Genomic DNA, 8616 nt, shown 5'->3' with positions numbered 1-8616 from the left:
GGATAGCAGAACAAAATAAGTTTTGCATTTCCTGCACATGCTTCATAATAAAAGCCACACAGTGGTACACCAGTGAGAAGCTTTTAATGTGAAGTAGCAACAGCAGGAAATGTTGCATGGGCTGAAATACTGCATGGGCTTACTTAAGACAGCTTAACTTAACACAGTAAATAAGAATGTTTTCTTTTCAGTTTCCAGTTCTTATAATTTCTGAAAACATTCTACCACATCTCCTCTAGCCATAAAAGAATCAGGGACCATGTGCAACTTTCTGTCCTGTAAATATCACTCTGTAACGAAGTTTTCAAATGTTTATATTACAAACAATAGTAAATATTACAAAGACAGTGTTAAAAATCCAATATTTAAAAAGCTTGTTTAAATCTGTGGCCACAGTTAAACAAATTATCATGAAAAAAATAATATTGATGTCACTTCCTAAGCCCACTAGTTTAAGTTTTTTAAAAAAAACCCAAAAACAAACATATCAAATCACTGAACTTGAGATCTATCATATATATATATATATAGAGAGAGAGAGAGAGAGCGAGAGAGAGAGACAGAGAGAGAGAGAGAGAGACACTGGAAACTAGGGGTGTGCCCGAATACAAATATGTTATTCAGCAAAGCACAAATACTGGGTTTTCTATGAATATTTGTTTCATACAAATATTTTAAAAATTATTTGTTTTCAGAAAGAAAAAAAACATGCCAAATACCAGTGCACAGGTTGGTTACATCGCTATCTCAGTCTCTGTCCTCTGCACCACTGTTACATATTTCAGCAGGTCTCAATGAGAGGAGTCACATCCACTCGCTACATGACGCACATGGTCTTATTTGGACATCACTCCTGGACTTGGGGGTGTTCCGCAAAGTGCTCTCAAGAGACCCTCTGTAACCTGTTGTTCCCCTTCTCCTTTCCACAAAGTTAGGTTGTAATAAATAAGCAATAAATGAAAAGTGCAAAGCAAGAATCACCTTTGAAGTTCTTCACTATGTTACACCGTGTGCTGTCTCTGTGTTATGGGTGTATAAATAGGTAGAGGTCTGTTTGCAATGAGGTGATGAGTTAAGTTTTAGCTCAGTAGTCAGCGCAGTTGTCTATGATCTGGGAGACTCCAGTTCATGACCTGGTGTGGGGAACTCCTTTATCAGGTAGTTTATTCATGAACACTTATTGTAACACTTAAATTTTCTAAAATAAAAAGTGCAATAAACACAAAAACAGGATTTATAAGCCTCTTTCCACTTTTATTTGAATACACATACAAATACAAATAATTTTGCTGCCTCAACAAATACAGATACAAATACAAATACTGGGCTCTCTGCACATCCCTACTAGACACTGTTATTTCCTTGAAAGAATACACTCTTGAGTACTGTGGGAGATGTAAAGTCAGCAAGTACTCAGGTGTCCATAGAGTATTTAAAATTGTGTTTGTGAATGTGTCCACTTTGCATCACAAGTCTGTTGGGCCAAAAGACTTTGGATCCTTGCAGGTCAGGAGCTGCTGCTTCATGTTCTTTAGCAAATTGAATGACAGCTATCTGCAGATGACAGAAAAATACAAATGTTTTACCATTACAGTATGTGTAATAGCCAGGCTATGATCAAAACCCATGATTTTAAGGCTGTCAAACACAAAACTAAGCTTTTGTAGAGTAGGTTACACCTAACAAGATTTTAATTACCTATGGCAACAAACCTTTAAATACATCTTAATAGCAATGTTAATCACAGGGAAAATGCAAGTGAAAAGAATCTAAAGGAAATAGGATGTGATTTAAAAATGTTGATGAGCAATACCTTTTGAACAGACTCCAGATAGAACTGACCATATAGCAAGATGTGAAGAGGACAGCCAAGGTGGTGGTGAAGTCAAGTCTCCATCAGCAGCATCCATTTGATCGTACGCAGGATCTCAGGTTCAGGTTCTCCTGATGAGTAATAATCAAACACTGAACTGACAACAACTCTATCACTGCAAAGTACTGTTTTCTCTGTGAGAACTAAGAAACTTACACAACAGAGTCAACATTGTTTGTGTGAGTTAGTACATGGGAACAGATCTAAGGAGATGACTGCTGAGTTGTTTGTGTTTAAGCTAAAATAAATGTAAAATATCTAAAAACAGGCACATAGTATAACAAGCACAACTACCACAAGAGCTGAATAACTTGGCTTTGTCTGTGGATTTTAAATCTTACCTTGCACAGTAAGACCTGGATGATGGGAGAGACTGGACTCAAAAGCAGGAGTGATCATCACCTGTGAGGTGTAGAAATAAGATGAAGAAAGGCATCAGGATTAAGAGCTGCACACGACTTTGGAAAACATTTTTACTGAGACTGATTACTTATTAATTAAAGCTGCAAGCAGCATTGAACGGGCCCTCGCGCCTTTGCGCACGTCAGGCTGTGGTGCAGTCGAAGGGCTTCTGTCACAGGCATGTAGATTGTTGAGGAAGCCTTTCAGGCAACCTCCCCGAGTTGGTTGATGCGAGAAGAACGAAACCACAGTCGAGTAATGTCTTTGTAGCAGCAGAATTTATTTATCGAAGATCTTCAGAGAACACTTTACAGAAAAACCTGCATTTGGCAAAGCGCCCTGTGTTCTGAGCTTTTGTCTACATGCCAGAGCATTTTATACCTTGTTTTCACCCCCTTTTTGGGTGTATCTATTGTTTGGACCCCAATTGGCTCTTTGTCTATCATTTCTTAGAAAAGGAGCTGTCTTCCTCCTTCATTTTTTTTACCCCGATTCACCACCCACGCTTAAGGTTATTTCTGTCTCCCTCAGTCTGGTTCGATCTAGTTCTCTATATGCTCTTAATCCACATATCTAACCACATACTTCTACTTTCTTGCTTATGCGTCTGCAGACACAATACTCAGAAAACAGTGAACTTTTAACTTCCACTTATTGTTGCATAACTCATCCTGTTGACAGCGACAGTGGCAAGCAAAGGACATGACCTTTCGATACCACTTCTCAATTGAACAAGGCATATAAAACATACTTGGTTAACATAAGTTTAAATGAGCACTGGGATTAATATGACAATGTGTGTTTCCCATTACCTCTCACAAGATGTCTTCAGACCTGGGCTGTTTTCAGGCAGTGCAAGAAGGAGATAAACATCACTTCCTTTGTCCACTATTTTGCCCGCTGCTGGGGCTGCTTTGCTGCAATTTTGTAGGGGGCGCTATTCAGCCAGTTTGCATCACTGACTGAATATTGTCATGAGGACGTGTTCAGGCCAGGACTCTTATCAAACATGCAAAGTTTGGTGCAGACTGGAGCATTTGCACTAAAGTTATAGCAATTTCCTCTGTCATAGTGAAACATCAAAACTCAACGCCACGCCACGCCACGGCCACACGCTTCAACGATAGCTCAATTATACCATATTAGGCACATTACCGCCACCCTCCACTTCAGACTGTAGACCAAATATTAAATCCTACACATCAATCCTGTCTGTCTAATAAACTAAAAAAAAAAAACAAAACTGCAACTCCACCCACTTGGCAGGTTCATTAAAGTTTTGATGCTGAGCTCCGGAACTCTTCCTGAGTTCTTCCCTCATATATTTTCTTTTTTTTTTAGTGGTGATGACCTATGAGGGGAAGGGAAAAAATGGAGTGAGAGTGACAGTTTAGTGATAAAGTGCTGCAGAAAAATAAAATCAAAACTAAAATTTGTAGCTCTGTACTGCAGTTTTTCCAAGCACCTAGCAGTTCGCTCACACTCTCCATTCAAATATATGAGTATTTTTCTGTGTCCAGCTGCAGTTACTTATTGTCTCTACACATCTGACAACAGTGTTCAGTGCTTACTTTTTTGTCAAGGAGTATATGTGTTCCTAAATGAAAAAAATTAGGAGCACACATAGAAATTTGTCACATCTTGCCTGGACTTTGGGTGTTTTTTGGTCTTTTTATGTTCTTGTGTTCTTTGGGGTCTCCTGGTTTGCACTTCTGTTTAGTCCTTCGGTTCATAAGGGTTTTCTTGTGTGATTTGGGTGGTGGGTTTAGAGGACTGCATAATTAGTTTGTTGGGTTGTGTGCTTGGGTTTATGTTCGTGGTTGGTTTTGGATGGGTTAGTGTAGGGGGCGTTGAGTTTGTTTTCTGGGTTTTTGTTCTCTGGTTCCCTTGCGTGTTCATGTACTCCTCCACACCTGCCCTGCTCTGTTTTCCCCACACCTGCCCTGCGTTAGCCTCGTCAGCCCTGCCCTGCTCCCTGTGTTTACTCAGCCAATCAGCTCCCTGTATGTTCACTCCCCTCTCTTGAGTTCTCCACCCATCTCCCCACCAGCACCTCATCTCCTTGTTAGTTCAGTTTCTTTTTAAGTTCTGGTTTTCTGTTCAGTCCTTGTTGGATCGTTTTGTGTTGTTTCATCTGCTAGTTCTGTTCAGCTCTGTTTGCCTATTCATGACCATTCACGATTAAAGGAGATTTTTTCATCATATCTGCATTCCGGCCTCTGCGTTTGGGTCCACTCCTGCTTCCCCTCCTGACAGAACGATCCAACCAGTAATGGACCCAGCAGAGACAAACTGTTTCCAAAACCAACCACAAACACAAACCCAAGCACACAACCCAACAAACTAATGATGCAGTCCTCTAAACCCACCACCCAAATCACACAAGAAAACCCTTATGAACCGAAGGACTAAACAGAAGTGCAAACCAGGAGACCCCTCAGAACACAAGAACATAAAAAGACCAAAAAACACCCAAAGTCCAGGCAAGATGTGACACAAATTTAGGAGCACACTGAAAAATGTTCAAGTAACTGTTCATTAAAGACAACAATTTATCACATACATATTTAAATGCTTTGTGTGTGTGTGTGTATGTAAATCAAAATTTATGTTCTCTTTAGGGGTGCTAGATTATGGCAAAAAGCATAATCACAATTATTTTTGCTTGATATTGACATCACAGTTATTTAACACGATTACTTTTTGGTGATTGCCGATATATGCACATATTTTTCCCACTTGGCTGAGGAAACTATTACACATGCAAGCATAGATTGTACTAAGTATGTTCAAAAAAGACAATATATGAGGGAAGAACTCAGGAAGACTAGAGCTCTGGAGCTCAGCATTAAAACTTTAATGCACCTGCCAAGTGGGTGGAGCAGCAGTTTTTTGGGGGGTTTTTTGAGTTTATTAGACAGACAGGATTGATGTGTAAGATTTAATATTTAGTCTACAGTCTGAAGTGGAGGGTGGCGGTAATGTGCCTAATATGCTAGTTGCCAATTGCTGTTATTTCAAACAGAGTGGTACATCCTGTCAGCCGAGGGATTTCCTATCTGTGCAGCCGAACACAGCAACTCCTTCACGGACTGTTTCACCCTGATGGTCTCGGTGTTTCTTCCGCAGGCTTCATTTCACTTAACTGACCGACAGACCCCCTGGTTCTTCCCACTTTAACCTGAATAACAAACTGGGGCTCTGTGGTCCGGTTGGATCTAAACAGAGAGCCTGGGCTGTTTTTTCAAACAGAGTGGTACATCCTGTCAGCCAAACACAGCAACCATGGATGTATAATAAGAGCTGGATAGGGCGCTGCCGTTCAGCCTTTCAGCCAGTTTTTCCCAGTGGCCACTCGCGATATTGCAGCGAAAAATCCCCCTGCGGCCTAAAAAGGACTTTCCCCATAGACCACCACTGTAAAAGAGACACCTGTAAAACATTTGATAGGACGCCTCAAACTGCAAACAACGTCACTTATGACTCTTTCTATTATGAACATTTGATCCATGGAGGTTTTATGTTTGTAAAACTTTCCTCGAGCCGAGAAAAGCGATTTAAAAATCTGTGACGTCATCACAATGTAAAGTCTACGGGCCAAGAGGGAGCTCGCGGGCAGTGCCAGCGGGGGAAACACTACTGTGCATATTCAGTGGGCTGCACAACATGGAAGCAAACCCAGAAGCTAGAAACTTTTTTTGGCGCATGTGCCAGGCGAGCAATTCCTATAGGATTGAATGGGCGCCATTTTTAGTCCAGTATCCAGCTCTTATGATACATCCATGACAGCAACTCCTCCACGGACTGTTTCAACCCGATGGTCCCATTATTTCTTCCAAAGGCTTCACTTCACTTAACTGACCGACAGACCCGCTGCTTCTCCCCCCCCCACCGGGCGGCGCCATCTTGCTTTTGTCTAGCCACGACACCGCATTCCCCTGCATGTGTTCAACCCTGTACATAGCTGTTGTGTTTTGTTTGGTAGAATTTGATTTTAGAATAGCTGTTTATTGAATGAAGCATTTGTTAACTTTGTTGATTTTGCTAAGTTTAATAAACAATGTTATATCTTTAAAGAGTTCTTCTGTCATTATTGTGTGTAACATATTGTGAAAAGTGGCTGATTGAAGGAGTCAGAGCTCGAATTCAACCCTTCTTTGTTCACCCTTGAATGTTTATCTCTCAGACATTAACATTCTAGGTGAACTGCCATTTATGAGACTACCTTGTTCGGTTATTGGTCCCGGTTTCCAGGTGGTGCCCCGTATTTGTTAGTTCATATTAATAATTCTATTAATTGTTATAATTAGTTAATTATCTTTGATCATTGATAATTATTGCAAATAATCAACTGTGTTCCTCACAGATCCAACAGTTGGTGCCCGAATTATTGATTAAGGTTAACAATATTTTGATTTCATAATTCATAATTATCTGTGATAAACAGAGGAGTGGGCTCACAGAGAGAAACTGGTTAGTATTGTGTGTCAAAAGACTCTCACACTGATCATCTCCAAATGTTTTCTTGGTTCCCAGAAGTTTAGCTGACTGCGCCGCGACCCGATGTGCGCAAGGGTGCGAAGGCCCGCTCAACGCTGTTTGCAGCTTTAATTAGGGCCTGAGCCTAAAGGGCGAAGACCCTATTGTTTTTCGTGTGTTTGTTTCTTTCTTATTAGGGCCTGAGCCCAATGGGCAGAGACCCTATTGTTTTTCGTGTGTTTGTTTCTTTATTATTATTATTATTATTCTTTCTTTATTAATCTGCCACTTTAACTCTAAATTTGACCCCCTAAACATGCTCAAAAACTTACCAAATTTGGCACACACATCAGGTCTGGTAAGAAATTTGATAAATATAAAAATTAACCCCCAAAATGCCAAAATGTCCTCGAGAGCGCTGCCTATGTAGCTAAAACGGCTGCCACGGCCCGTAGGAATGTCATAGAGAGATCGAACCAAAACTCAATTATTCATCTCATCAAGACCTACAAATCATATGCTGACACCCCTGACCTAAATCCAACAGGAAGTCTGCAATCTCAATTTCAAAGTACAATTTTGTGCCAATTTTGGACCTTGAATAAAGGCTATCTCCTCCTAGGGCGTTAATGGTATCGGCTTCAAACTTTAATACATGACTTATCACACTGTGCTGAACAAAAGTTATTAAAAGTTATAAAATAAAAATGTTATTAAAAACAGAAGCCCTTGGACTGCGCCACACTCCAGTTACTTAGTGTTTCTGCACATCTGACAGCAGTGTTCAATCCTTACTTTTTTTTCCAAGGAGCACATGTGCTCCTAAAAGAAAAAAATTAGGAGCACACATATAACTTTAGGAGTACACTGAAAAATGTTCAAGTAACAGTTTCTTAAAGAAAACAATTCATTACATACATATTTACAATTTATCACATACATATTTAAACTCTTTGTGTGTGTGTGTGTGTGTGTGTGTGTATGTAAATCACAATTTATTGTGTTGTTGTTTTTAGGGTTGCTCAATTATGGCAAAAATCATAATCACAATTATTTTTGTTCAATATTGAGATCTTGATTATTTAACATGATCAGTTTTTGACTGTCGTTTTTGTCAGTTGCCGATGTTGACATATGCACATACTTTTTCCACTTGACTGAGGAGACTATTATACATGCAATCATATATCGTACTAATGATCAAGAAAGACTATAGCCAATATGAGGGAAGAACTTTAATGCTGAGCTACTGAACTCCAGTCTTCCTAAGTTCTTCCTTCATATATTGTCTTTCTTGATCATAGTATAATCTATGCTTGCATGCATAATAGCCTCCTCAGCCAGCTGGTAAAAATATGTGCATATATCGGCATCAGCAATCGGCCACAATGAGTTGGAAATATCAGCATATCGGATATCAGCAAAAATCTAATGTCGTGCATCCCATGTTAAAAGTCTTTACATTAATAAAAATAGACATGATAAAAATTAGGAAATTAATTTGTTTTATACACAAACTCATCAAGGGTTTTCAATTTACTAACTGAAATTCAAGTGAATGGGCACAAAACTTGCATGATTTTTATGACACAGGTGTGAGCAAGGCAACCATGTCTCATCCTGCAGAAAATTCTCATCCTCACACCGTTAAGATTTGATATTTCGCCATGACAGAGGAAGTTGCTATACCTTTACTGTAAATGCTCCAATCTGCACCAAACTTTACATGGTTGTTAAGACTCCCGGCCTGAACGCGTGTTCATGACAATATTCCATAGTGTGCCCCCTACGAAATTTCAGTAAAGCAGCCCCAACAGCGGGCAAAATAGTGGAAAAAGGAAGTGATGTTTATCTCCTTCTTC

The 8616-nt window shown here is 39.8% G+C and overlaps 1 long non-coding RNA gene across 1 annotated transcript; it reads right to left on the bottom strand.

The window, feature by feature from the left end:
- Positions 1–1294: 1294 nt before the first annotated feature.
- On the bottom strand, positions 1295–2757 carry LOC122971411. Its single transcript, XR_006399470.1, has 3 exons — positions 2215–2757; positions 1814–1944; positions 1295–1554 (listed from the first exon to the last, which is right to left on the bottom strand). It is a non-coding gene; the product is annotated as an uncharacterized LOC122971411 (long non-coding RNA).
- Between the last annotated feature and the right edge of the window lie 5859 nt (positions 2758–8616).

The sequence above is a fragment of the Thunnus albacares genome, chromosome 2, assembly GCF_914725855.1.
Source record: "Thunnus albacares chromosome 2, fThuAlb1.1, whole genome shotgun sequence".
Lineage (NCBI taxonomy): Eukaryota > Metazoa > Chordata > Actinopteri > Scombriformes > Scombridae > Thunnus > Thunnus albacares.
Note: the sequence above shows the minus strand (reverse complement) of the source record. Positions and strands in the feature narration are given on the sequence as shown.